Genomic DNA, 8453 nt, shown 5'->3' with positions numbered 1-8453 from the left:
CTTAGCGTTAGGGACTGTAGCTGTAGCAGGCGGGGACATTCCAGTCTCTTCTGCTACAGCTCTCCAGGGACACTGTCACAAGAGTCCAGACTAAGCTCTCATGACCTTCTTTCCGGGAGACTTTGACTGAGGCTTCAGAATCCTTCTCGTCTTTACCCACCTCCCAACCTGGAGCAGCTGATGAGAACTCTGTTTACCTTCCCCGTCCTGAGCCCATCTGGAAATAAAATCATTGTAGAAAAGCCATGCATCAATTTAATGACTCAGTTGTCCCTAGGTGCAATCAGAAACCTTGGCTAAGCCACCTGAGTTGGAGCTCAGAAGGAATGTATTTTGCCAAATAAATGAGTCTTATCAAGATGCAGTTCTAAATATATACCATGTAGTAGGTGTGATCAGAGGTCCTTCCAGAGTAACTAACTAGCAACAAATAAAAAAGGGATGATTACTTGGTAATTTGATTAGTCAAACCAACTGAAATGATGCATTATATAAAGTTATGTGATGCTTATATAACTTTTTTTAAAAATTACATTTACTTTGGTCTGGCTCTTGCAATTTGTGCTCTTTAAAAACTACATTATATACTGGGAGGGAAAAATATCTCTATCTTAAGAACATAAAGACACAGTCCTGTTACTGATGGATCTGAAAACAGAAACAGAAAATTGTTTGGGCCCATACCAAAAAAGAAATCAAAATCACTGTCCTAGGGCTGAAAGGGAATCTCAATGGTAAAGAAATTGCTTCACATGAGGAAGGCTCTTGCTCAAGGGTCCCGAACATCACAAATGAAATAAAACACAAGACAAGACAAAACAAAATTTGTTCTAGATCCAATATAGCATCTTTTTGTAGAATTTTTTAAGAGTCAAATACCTGATGTAGGTGTCTCACACTGAATGTGGTTTGTATAGACAGCAGTTTGTAAGTTTTGAAACAGGGTACAAAATTGAGTTAGGATTTTACTTCCCCATAGAGCAATGAGACCGTTAAGCAACAAATAAGTAATTCACTAATAATAAAATACACTTAATGGTGATTAAAAAAAAGAATTGATGAGAAAAATGGAAATGGAGCTATTGCAGATCAGAAGGGGAACAAGAGTTGGAGAGAGCAGAGAAGGAAGAGAGGGGAAGGGATGGAAAAGAATTAAGATGTCTTATGTATACATGCAAATTCATGCACGTTCAGTGTAATCATCACATACTGTGCACATGTACTAAATAGATAAAAAATAAACTCAGTATGCTGGAAGGCTGAGGTAGGATGATTTCAGTTTATTTTAGAGAAAAGCCATGTCAAAAGAAAAAAAAAAAAAAAAGAGATTCCAACATTGTGATATTATTTGAGAGAACTTCAATAATATCCTTTATAAATAAAATAATTTAAAATAGGTGAAATTTTAGTTTGGAGCCAGCAGCATTTAGTTTCTTTAAATATTTTGTCAGAAGGAAATTAGGAGAATCATTGCCATAAATACTAGTAGTTGTTTAACACACAAGCTTATCTTTATCCTGTTAGGTCATATAGCATTACAAGCTTCTAGACTTCATCATAATTTAATGCAAAAGTTAACTGCTTTATTTTGGTGCAAAGGAAACTTTAGCATGATGGTCTTCCTTAAGTAAATGATGACAGCACATTGTATATACTTGCATGCATACTTATGTAAATTTTGAGCTTAGGAAAGTTGTAAAGCTGACAAGTTCCTAACATTAGGTTTAAGAGACAGATTCTCATCGATTTTTCTCACTGAATTCAGCCAACAGTTCAAAGAAGTAAACATTACTATAACCATCTGTTGCATTCCTATTTACACATATATGAGAAAATGTTTTGTGAGTAAAATACTGTTGCTAAAAGATTAAAATCAAATGGATGCTGAAACAAAGCCTATCTTGCTGTATTCAAAAATAACAGGTATCCATGGATGCCCAAAGCAACTGTAAAACAAAACCCTCACTCATATCCTGCAGAGATACATTGCTAATAAAATCTTGGATTGCATGATCAACATATTTATTAGAATTTGAAATGAATTATGTTATTAATTGGGTGAGAACCTTATCCAGGTTGTTCTTAAAGTAAGTTCTTGATCGTAATTGTTACAGAAATTAAAAAGTGTATATTTAGTGGGGGGGGGGTTGTTTTTCAAAGAAGTAAGCCAAGATAATAATCACTCACTTTGAAATATAATTGCAAAGATGATAGTCTAAGGCAGAAATGAAATAGATACAAGTTGAAAGAAAATGAAAAGAATAAAATTTTTAGTACATAAAATTTATTGAAGAAATATTTAAAAGGGTATATGAGAAGGTATACTTACTGGTGTTAAAATTATATTTTGAAATGCCCATTTTTATACATGCTGGAAATTACATGTTTTACAGCTATTTAAACATATATATATAAAAGGAAAAGTTTGATGCCTTTGTCAGAAGGTACAAGAAGATGCAGATTTTTCAAAGCTAGAAAACATTATCCAGACAATTTGGAGACTGTTGATTTACTGCATCTGTTATGTTTGGAGTGATAAGATAGCAATTTTCAATAATTTCTAAATGATGCTTCGTATGCTTTGAGCTATGGAGAGGTTCAGGAGTTTGTATTGGGGGTATTTTCCTGCGCACTGTTTAGGGGCTGACATAAGTGATTCACTGTGCATTTTCGTCTTGTCTTCTGGACCTAAGAAAAATAGAGTTTGCCAAAGGTGATGGAACTACTTACAAATTCCTGCTCTCTTCAGCGTGCCCTTCCCCGGAAAGGGTGCCCTGGCACAGGTTAGGAGAATGGCATGGGGCACAGGTGTCCCCTGTAGGATCGTCACCCGGTGTCAGAGCTGTAGGACTCCTCTCCGGGTGGATTCTCCAGACTGCACTCTCTGCAGCAAGCTTGTGCGTGGTAGCACAAACACAGGCCAGCAAGCCACAGAATCCTACTTATTCTCATGCTGGGAATCAGACCCAGGACCGGCTGCAAGCCAGGCCAGCACTTGGCTCCTGAGTTACGCACCAACACAGCCCAGCCTGTTTGCTTACCAAGTCTTGGTTTTGCCAGTTGGGTCACCTAGCCATGGCTAAGCACCATCCCATTTCCAAGATTTCGCAGTACGACACGGAAAGTGAGCCAGGTCTCCTACCTGCCAGTGGGGAATCAGCGAGATAAGATAGATAAAGTTATGTTTGCGCTTTGGCCATCAACCTACTTAGGTCCAATTAGTGGTAAATGTGATGATTTCTGTTTGGAGACGGGAAAAATTGAACCTTGAACATGAAAAAAGTTTAAACTAATCTGATGTAGTGTATGAATCGTATATTGTGTTATTTTACATCATGTCTATAGCTTGGCATCACAGTGGGCCCAAAGTATTTATGAAATGAGAACTGAGTGATGGGTTCTTCTATTTAGATTCTTTTTCCTTTATAGGGCATCTTTCCCTAATCACACTTGGAAACTGCAACCCCTCTCTAGACTTTTTTATCTCCCAGCTGTGCTCTTTCTCCTCTAGTTCCTGCTGCCTTCACCACCCCTGTGTCTGTCTTAGCACGGTGCTGATTGTCAGTTCCTGCATAGAAACCAGCTCGGACAGTAGAAGTTTGTTTATGTTTTCAAACTTACTTTACATTAGTGCTGAGCTGAGACCTGATGCAGAGTAAACGCTCCATCAGCCCTTGCAAGAGTGAATAAGTGAGTGAAAAGCAGATGAATAAACACATAGAACTGTTTAACAATAGTAACAAGACACAAGGGAATGTACTAAGCATAAATATCTGCAAACCCCACTTCTTTTGGTTGTTTTCCAGAAGACTCCTTCTTTTGTTGGCTCTTTGTTGGCCTAAAGCTGACTGCATTTCAGTTGAAGACATTTCTTGGGCATTTTGGATGCATATACAGTCCCACGAGCAATTCCCTTTCACAGTTGTTGAGATGGGGACTCATTCAGAAGAATTTCTGACCTTACACACAGTGGGTTCAAACTACAGACATAGAGAATGATGGATACAGGCAGAGATAAGGGGAGAGTGGTGGACTGAAGAAATATTTCCTTCTGATTTCTTGATTTTTAATGACAAAATAGAGAGTGAAATTTTGGCCAGAAGTGATAGAAATGTAGGTGCTGGATATTAAAGAAGAGAGGAAGTGTAATAGCATGCAAGCCGCACATGCCAAGCTTGAAGGGTGTAAGCACTAACTTAAGCTAAGCAGGCCATGGGACATGGCTGTGTATTGCCAGCTGTGTTAATAAGCATGAGGACTGTGGGAAATGGAGCTCTGGCTTCCACTGGGGTTGTATTCCAGCCTTGGGCTTATGACAGAGGGAGACAGGAGGCAGAGTCTAGTGTGATGACTGACCACCAAGCCACATACGGAAGGAAGTGAGAGCAAGCAGGGGAGGGAAGGACACATGCTGTAAGATCATGAGCATGAAAATCTGGACAGGAAAATTGTGTGGGTTGAAGTTTATAGGCTGTGAGCTAGAAGAATAGATGTGTTGATCAGTGCTCGTGGGAGATTCCATGACTGATCAAAAGTGCTTTGTAGGTGTACATGAATGGGGTGAAGCAGAAAAAAGCAACTTTGAAGATAAAGATCAAAGAAATGAGAAGCCAGGATGGGGGAAATGTTATCTCTGTATATTTTAATGAATGTGAACATCTTCAGGAGACAAGAGTGATACTGAGGCTGAAAAAATGTCTTCAGAGATGCTGAGTAGAGGTCCTCAGGGAGTAGGGGACTGCCACAAGGAGAGACACCAGCAAGTGTGAACTGATAGGGCAAGAAGGAAATCTGTGCCAAAATGCTCTCATGTCAGCAAGGAAGGCGCATCATCTCCAGCACCAGCTGGGGTGGGAGACAAATAGACCTCGCTGAGAGGGCTGCGTGGAGAGGGGAGATGAGGGAATTCCCAGGTTGCGGTCAGGTGAGGAATAGGAAAGTCATGATCGGTGATTGACATCCAATAAAAGATGACACTGTGAAGAGCTAGTAAAGGGAGGAGTTGGTCAGCAGCTCCCTGGGAGCGTGAGGATCAGATTCTAGGGCTGAGGGCTGGCCCGCAGGCTTACAGGTCCCTTTGTCCATGGACCCCTCGTGAATGAAGGAGGAGGAGAGAGGTGCCTATGGGATGTGGGGATGGAGCATATCGCTAATATGAAGAGTGCACTGGCTCTGGATGCCTGCTGATCTACAAACCTGGAAAGGAGCAGCCTGAGTGGGCACTGGCCCACTCCTCTCTATGATGAAATCAATATTATACAACTCCTTTTCCATTAAAAACCTAATTTCATTGTAGAGTATAGTCTCAGGTTAACCCATGACTAATTTATCAATCAACTATTTTATGCGAACTTAATTTACTAAGTGAAGTTAAAACCCAGCTAAACTCATGAGAGGAATAAAAGTGGCAGATTGATAAGGATAACTTACTTTAATTCCTTTAGAAATACTCAGACAATTTATTAATGTTGTCTTTAAAAATAAAGCAGATAACTAGAAAATCCTGGACTGATATGTAGAGTTGTTGGTGCTGTGGATTCTTCTCTTGAATAAGCACTTTAACCTACTAGGACACTGTCTCGGGAGACACAGAGCCTTGCTTCAGAGCCAGGTTTATTTGGAGTAAGTTTCTCCTTTTCTCAGCTTTGCTATCATTGCCAGTAAAGTAGCAATTATATTATGTCTTGTATATGAAACTGTTGTGAGGACTGAATGGGGCACACTTCACCAGGGGCAGTAGAGACATAGTCTTTAAATCCATTTTATTTGTGAGAAGCTTTTACTCAGTTGTGAAAGCTTTCTTTAAGAATTTAAAACATTCAAGTACAAGTTTCCACATGAAGATAGTTGGAATGGAACCCGGTGCAGGGTGTGTGATTGTTAGGGGAGACTGAGGCAGGAGGATCACACAAAGCCATGAGTTGAAGATCAGCTTGAATATCCTAAGGAGACCCAGTGCCAAAAAAAGTTAAAAAAAAAAAAAAGGGCAAAATCACAAGTGTGCAAATTTTAAGAAGAATCAAAATAACAAACATACAAAAGCAGATACAGAAAAATAACAGATACAACTCTGTGGAGCTTTTGTTCCTGTATTATCTGAATTTCTTGATTTCTTCTTTATTATTCAGTGTTAGGAAAAACATTTCATGGAGATTATTTCTAATCTAATTCAGGCTTCTGTTTCTAGCGTAGTTCATTCAACGTTCTTTTTATTGTTGGTGGTTTGTGAAAAGTTTGTTTAAGCTTCATGCATTATCAATAGCATTATGCGTGTTTAAGATTGGTATAGATTTGGAAAAATTCGTAGTAGTGTCATTCATGAGCTGAAATGTTAAAGTTCCCCATAGCTTACAGCTCCATGTATTCCAAACCTAATTTCTCCCCCATTATCAGTGTTGGACATCATAGAACATTTTTAAATCACCTGAGAGGATCAGCATATGCACTGGAGAATTTTCTGAGATGCCATCCCTACATGGGAATAGTTGAGCAACACAAGAAAGTGCCCATGAAACACACAGATACGCCTTACTATGCCCAAGCTAAACGTCCTTGATAAAAGGTTCCAGTAACCTATCAAAACCCCTAGCACCAGTCTGCAACCCAATATTAAGCCAACTCAAAGATTCTGACTATGGGGACATAGGGTTTTTAGACACAACAAAGTTATAAATGCAAACAAATCAATTATTATCTGAAAAATTGTGCTTCTATTGAATTTTGGGTGAAGAAGCACAAAATCATATAGTATGCCTGCAGTGAAAACCAGAAAGTCTGTCTATGAAATTTCCTATGTATAACAACCAGCAGTATTGGAGAGCTGCTTATTAAAATTTATTAATCCCTTCAAGTGGTAGAACATTATTAGACCACTTACAAACTAGTCCTAGACTCTTCCAGTCCACCATGAAGACAATTTGTGATTCTTATTTAAATTATAGAAATGCATGTGCATCCTTGCTTTTTAAATATATCCAAGGTCATACAATTTTGAGAATTTGGGCACCTGTCAGACCCAAAACCTTCGTACTCTAATCCATACTCTTTGGCCAGTACCATAGCACTGTCCTCAGAGGATAGTGCTCTGAGGTGGATTATTATTCAGTTGATAAACATGTTTATTATGAAAGCAGTTGATTTCTCGTATGATGATTGGCAGTCATGTATGCCATGCACAGTCTAAGTGAGGTACTGCATCCAGCTCCAGAAAGATGCTCTTAGGGTGAAAATGCAAACTTTCCTAATGTTCAGACTTGGATGTGGACCTGAGTTCTGCAGAGGTTTTCTGGAGACCACAGCTATCCCCAGCATAAATTACACAGGCTCCTGTCCTGGAGAGGATTCCTGAGGAGGACAAAGCCTTTGAGGAGCTCCACGGCAGCTTTTATTTCCCTTTCTACATTAACAGGTATGGTTACACCTCTCAGTATCAGCAACACATAGTAGGTCTAGATACACTGTTGAAGAAATATATGTGGGAGGGAAACACCAAGTTTTAATAGCACTTACTTGCCGATGGTGACATTGTTCATGCCTACTATTTCACTACCTGTTTAAGAAATGTGTGCTAGGGGCTGGGGATTTAGCTCAGCGGCATAAGCGCCTGCCTTGCAAGCAGGCAGTCGTGAGTTCGATCCCTGGTACCAATAAAATAAGCCGGCACGTTTCAATCCTGTGGATAGCCCCACCCCAGCATTTCGGTAACTGGAGTGAGAGTATTGGATCCGTTCCTTTTGAGCACATGCTATTGAAATGCCATTTGATATACAAATGCCAGTGCTAGGTCGAGTAATATGAAGTGCCAGCTTCAGGGCCCTCACATCAAAGTCAAGGGTCTACAGTAAGGGCATTAGGGTTGTGGGGCTGTCTCTCCTCCTTTCTTTTGGTGGGAGGGGAACAGGGTTTTGCAGGTGGTCTCCAACTCACTACATTTCATTCTCTGTGACAGTGTTTGTGTATAGCTCCTTATTTCTATATGAATTTACCTAGGAGCAAAATTGTCCAGTGCAATTCCAGAAATTGGGGAAGATTTTCTGTCCTGAAGATTGTAATGTTGACTTTATCACATTCTTTCCTTTTAATATTTGAAAATAAAAAGGGGAGAGAAATTGAAAGCAAAGTTAAAGATTCTTAAGTCCTTGAGCCAAATGCACTCAACCCAGCCAGTCTAGACTAACCGGTTCCAGCTGGCTTTCCATGGAAGGTCCAGCTCTGAGCAAATGTCCCCAGTCTGCCCTTTCACTCCTATGGATACTCTTTTCGTACTAAAAACCAACATCTGTGCTACTCAGGGGAAGAACGCCATTGACTACATTTCTGCCCAGCAAAGTAGCACATAGGCTCCTTGTGGGTGGCTTTGCACAGTGACGCTGCAGAGTGCACCGGAGCGCACATCCCACTGGAAGCTGCCGCTGAGCCTTAACCCGGGCGCAAAGGAGCGAGGGCTTCAGTAG

General features: G+C 40.1%; 1 protein-coding gene across 3 annotated transcripts in view; it reads left to right on the top strand.

Annotated features, from left to right (window-relative positions):
• Ano3 (anoctamin 3) overlaps positions 1 to 8453 on the top strand; it is a 352737-nt gene that overhangs the window by 296634 nt on the left and 47650 nt on the right. The gene's annotated exons all lie outside the window — the stretch shown is intronic.

The sequence above is a fragment of the Cavia porcellus genome, unplaced genomic scaffold (assembly GCF_034190915.1).
Source record: "Cavia porcellus strain 051 isolate PalLab524CR breed Dunkin Hartley unplaced genomic scaffold, mCavPor4.1 scaffold_9, whole genome shotgun sequence".
Classification (NCBI taxonomy): Eukaryota; Metazoa; Chordata; class Mammalia; order Rodentia; family Caviidae; genus Cavia; species Cavia porcellus.
Note: the sequence above shows the minus strand (reverse complement) of the source record. Positions and strands in the feature narration are given on the sequence as shown.